This window comes from Petromyzon marinus, chromosome 43 (genome assembly GCF_048934315.1).
Source record: "Petromyzon marinus isolate PM22_M1 ecotype Great Lakes invasive population chromosome 43, UKy_Petmar_22M1.pri1.0, whole genome shotgun sequence".
Taxonomy (NCBI): Eukaryota; Metazoa; Chordata; class Hyperoartia; order Petromyzontiformes; family Petromyzontidae; genus Petromyzon; species Petromyzon marinus.
In genome coordinates, this window is record NC_133709.1 from 12907331 (window position 1) to 12912697 (window position 5367).

At 50.3% G+C, this 5367-nt stretch overlaps 1 long non-coding RNA gene across 1 annotated transcript; it reads left to right on the forward strand.

Annotated features, from left to right (window-relative positions):
- The first annotated feature begins 2018 nt into the window (after positions 1-2018).
- Positions 2019-3362, forward strand: LOC142930816 (uncharacterized). The gene is made up of 3 exons (XR_012946789.1): positions 2019-2191; positions 2655-2728; positions 3021-3362. It is a non-coding gene; the product is annotated as an uncharacterized LOC142930816 (long non-coding RNA).
- Positions 3363-5367: the final 2005 nt, after the last annotated feature.

A 5367-nucleotide genomic window follows, 5' to 3' on the forward strand; every position in this document is an offset into this window, starting at 1 on the left:
TATCCACGCCAGCCCCATCGGCAGTGCAGCGCTCTGCGATGACGCCGGCTTCCGCCACCACCGTTCCCTTTGTGCAGAGGAGGACGACGGCATTGCGGCGGCACGGCTCTCGCTGTTTGCGCCGGAGCGGCTGAGCCTCAGGTGGGAGAACGACGTGGGCAACGGTGCCGGCCTGCGCAACCTGGGGAACACCTGCTTCCTCAACGCCACGCTGCAGTGCCTCGCCTACACGCCGCCGCTCGTGAACTACCTGCTGCTGCAAGAGCACTGCAGCACCTGTAAGTACCCCCCTGGCACTCTCGTTTACCCATGGGCTAGGTTATTGTCACGGTTAATTTGGTTGCTATGAATTTCACACTTGATAAGCCACTTCATTGAGCTATCATTCGTGGTCAGATCGCTTCTGAAGAAGCAGCTAATAGCTCAGTCGACTTTGCCTGGTAAAATACAAACATAGATTAGTTTTATTTGTAATTGTTTTTAAGTGGTTTGTTCACCTTTCCTATATTTTCCACTCCTATCGTGTTTTTGTTTTGTTTGTTGTTGTAATGTTCTCACGCCGCACCATTATTGGACATCTGCAAAAAAATAACTTCATAGCTCATCGGATTCCTCAAGCATAAATCAATATTGTGTTTTTGATAAGCACATGCACACGGGGCCACAACACGTGTTTAATAGGCTGCACAGATTTAACTTGGGCTTATAAAGCATCTTGTGATGCAATTGGTACTTAGACGCAACATTAATTGCGTTTGCTGCTGGTGCCAGGTTTCCTAGCATTTGTTGTTACTCCCCAGCTGGGCTGAGTGCGAGTGGCGTGCGCTGACGGATTGTGCCACCTGTGCCTTCGTTCGCAGGCGAACGGAGCGACTTTTGCCTAATGTTCGTCATGGAGCGTCACGTCGTCAGCACATTCAACAACTCGCAGAGAGTGCTGACGCCCAGCGGCATCACTAAAAACATCACGCGTGAGTCCCACAACTACGTTCACACTTGGACTCGAAGGAGAAGTTATGGCCGCGATCCTTCGCCGTCTGTGTTCCAAGTCCTTTGCACTGCTCCTTTTGACATGTTGGGGAGCTCTTGAAGGATGTCATCAGATCCTGTACCTGTCACTTTGTCCCCATGTCCATTTCCCTGCAGGCATCGCCAAACACCTGCGCATTGGGAGGCAGGAAGATGCCCACGAGTTTCTGCGATATGTGGTAGATGCCATGCAAGCCTCATGCCTCCATGGCCACAGCGAGTGAGTACCGCGCGCCAGTCAACTTGCGGCAGTCGTTCTGCAGTTCGGTACCTCACGGCTCCCTCTGGGTTTTCTGCACGATTGTCCTTCGACGTCTGTGAGAAGCTACTCACACTTTTGTGTGAACACCTGGGACATGCAGAGGACCGGCCCTGCTGGCACCACGGTTCTTTCACCTTGGCACTGACGTGGGCCGTCTTTTGTTTGCGCATTTCACGTTGACGATAAATACCGGGGGGTCGATGTCTCGACGTCGGTGGCCCCTTGACATCATTCCTCGTGTTGACGGGCGGCACGTGGCACGCCAAGCACAACAAAACTGCCGGGCAACAGCACCGCGTGTCGGCTGCCAGCTTGCCCCCAGCTCTGTGGCTGTGCCGTGAAGGTGGCTGCCCTGTGCAGACGCTAGCACGTTTGGTTGCTACAGAGCACGCGTTGCAGTGCTGAAGGCAAAGAGTGAATCGACAGCTCGGGCAATGGTGTAACTCTCACACACGCGTGTGCATCCGGTAAAGGTGCTACTGCTACTGCCGCTGTAACCACCGTGTGGTGTCGTTCTCTGTGACGTGGCAGGCTGGACAGATACACGGAAGCTACCACCCTCATTTACCAGATCTTCGGGGGTTACCTTCGATCACGTGGTGAGTTGTGCGCACTCCTCCAGAAACTTGTTAACCGCGAGCAGCAAGCGCATCATCACAGTGTAGACGCGCTTGCGTTGCAGCGTTTACACACTCTCACGTACGTGCCACACAGAAAAACCTTTTACCAGTTGGTGAAAAGTACCAATTACCTATGTCAGTGGGAAGCGTGCATTGAGTTTTACTAAGACGCATGTGATGTCCCTCCCGAATGTTTGTTTACTTTGCAGTGGAGTGCATGCAGTGCTGCAACCACTCCGACACCTACGACACATGCCTGGACATTGCACTCCATATTAATGTAAGCAATGAGAAAGCCATCGCTTAACAGTTATACATGTACGTACGGTGCGAAGGAGGTTCAACATGCATACATCAACAACAACCGCCATTCACCACTAAATGGCGGTGATGTCACCACGGTGCTTGTGCCAGGCTGAGTGCACTTTAAGGCCACGTGAAGTGTCGAACGCCCGCTGGCAGGAGGTCACGGGGCACACCCAGGTGCCATGGGTTGACTGAGATGACTGGCCGATGTACCACCTGTGCCCCCTTCTGTGCCAACATACATCACGCAGACACATACATCAATTAGTCACTTAACATCCAAACACACTGCCAGTAGCGTGCGTCATCTCGTTTATTGCCGTATGATTTAATACAAGATGTGGGTTTTCGGAGAAGCCGTCACAATATAATTCTGCAGATGTTTATGGAATGCTTCTTAAGAGTCATCATTTGTCTTTCACTCTGTTGGGCAACAGAACTCATCGGATCTGGTGGAGGCGTTTGGGGAGTTTTTCAACGAGGAGATTCTGGATGAATACACCTGTGCAAGGTGAGCGGGCCGTCGTGTCGAGACCCTGAAAACATTTGTCACTTCAAAAGTCTGCAAATTAAATATATATCTCACAATAATATAAACAGAAGAATATTAATTATGAGAAATAATTAGAACATAATGCATTACTACGCAGAATTATTGTTGTACAAAAAAACATTTTCATAAATAATAAGAATTGTTTTTTTAAGTATAATAATAGTAAAGAAAAAATTAGAAGACTTGTCGTTTAAAAGTTGCCCTCATCGGTTGGGGAATGCGTGCGATGGCTGGCGTTGTTGTTGTGCAGGTGCTGTCACAAGGGGAAAGCGACGAAGACGATGGCTCTCCACCGCCTGCCCAACGTCCTCACCGTCTCCATCAAGCGGTACAACCTCTACGGCGTCAAGATCAACCGGGTAACGATTCTGCCCCTCCACATCGCTCTAATTAATTTATTTTATTACAGCCCTTGTCAGTTCAACGCTGGAGAAAATGCCTCTCCATGTTGGAATAAGTGCTACGGAAAGACTCGCCCCCCGTCATATGACTGTAGAATTTCCACCACTTGCTCAGGGCTATAAACAGGAGATGAGCACCGTCTTCAACGCTCCAATGAGCGAGACATCACGTCATCACGTTGACGTGTAACTTAGATGGTGCCCATCTCTGCTGCCCACCCCACCACCCCTGCCGTTTCCTCTTCTAACGTTTGTCTCTGTGCGCTGCCTGTAGAACATCACCTACCCGGAGCACCTGGACATGCAACCCTTCACCTCAACGTCTCAGGGCGAGCCGGCAATCTACTCCCTGTACTCGGTGCTGGTGCACAAGGGAGCCGACTCCAACAGGGGTCATTATTATTGCTACAATAAGGTAATTACATTTGTTACCATCAAACAATAACAACGCACATCTACAAATGCGCCCATAATGTTACAAATATCTAATAGGGAGAAAGAAATTAAACAGTCTTGCAACTAAATTTTGACTTAAAACGTTCGTGACTGCAGGAATTCATATTCTTCTGTTCTTTCGGCAAAGTCACGTAGATAGAAAAATAGTAAAAATAAAGTGAATAAAATAAATAAATACCACCAGTCTTGCAACTGTTCTTGCATTTTGATGTATTTATGCAATTTCTACTTACAGTATATACTTTATTTATTTGTATTTAGTGACTTGCTTAGCTTTCCTACACTTTTCACTCCTACCGGTTTATGTATTGTTTGTTGTAACTTTCTGACCCGCCCCTACTGGACATCTGTGACAAAGAGCATCGTAGCTCAGATTCTTCCAGTCTCAATAAAAATTCAGATTTTGATTAAATTCGTGCAAGGTTATCGATGCAGTGATGTGTTCAGGCAGACCGTACCGTAACTTCAACACCATCATAGCAACCGTAGCACGCTCTGCAGCTCTGACGTTGGGGCGATGCTCTTGAGGAACTTGTTGTCTCGAGGGTATCGTGCGTTGTTATTACATGAGCGGAGAATGTTGGGTGCGGTTTTGTAAACATTGTAACCAAGTGCAGCCGTGCTTTAACTGTGCACAGATCAGCGATGGACAATGGTGCCGTATGAACGACTCCATCGTGCGGCTCGTCGACACCAAGGCTGTGATGAATGAGCAGGCCTACATGCTCTTCTATATTCGGTAAGTCGCCCTTCTCTCCCATCCACTTTGACCTCCGCTTACAACCGTCCCCCAGACCAGCTCGCTGCACAGATATTGTCTTGCGCGAGCCGCAGCAGCAGTGTCTCCTTGAAAGGCAGTTGAGTTGTTCCGACTAATTTGGAGCTGAGCGCCGCGATGGGTGTCCGGCCAGACAGCTCAGCGGTGGAGCGAGCGGTGGTGTTAACCGCAGTTTCCGATGTGTTGTGCCGGCATTCAGGTCCCCAGAATTGAATGCGCCACCAGCGGACAGCTACCGCCCGCTGGAGCACGTCAAGGCGAAGTCTAGGTTGTGCATCAAACGTTCCCGCTCGGTGATGGAGACCCAGGACCTCGTCACTGAACAGCAGCTCTCTTCACCGGCGTGCAAGGTAAAGGATGGTTTTGAAACGTTACCCCGTGTGCGTGGAACTGCCCGGGGAGACTGTAAACCCTGACAGTGCATCATTTTACATTAGAGGAATGGTGAAGTACAGCAATCTTCTTGTTTCTACTTGAGACCAGTTTTGTTTCATTCACTCAGTGTCGAGCGGTTTGGACTTGAGCACCCTCATCTTATTTATCTCCAGAAACCCAAGATGGCGAACCGCCCCAACGGGAACAACTGCCGGAGCAACTGCAAGGGCGACAGCAGAAACAGCAGCAGCAGCAGCTGCTACCGGCAACGCCAGGCACGCAACAGCCGCGGCCGCCACCACTAGTCCCAGAGCATCCGCCACCACCACCACCACCACCCCAATCTCCAAGCAGCCACTGCCAGTCCAACAGCAACCACCGCAAGTTCCGCAGCAGTCGCCACCACCATGATCTCCTAGCAGCCACTGCCAGTCCAACAGCAACCACTGCTGTCGCCAGATCCACAGCAGCCACCGCCTGTCTTGGAGAAGCTGCCATCAGCACCACAGCAGCTACTGCCACCGCCAGTCCTGCAGCAGCCAACACCACTACAGCTTGTTTCGAAGAAGCCGTCGCCAGTCCCACAA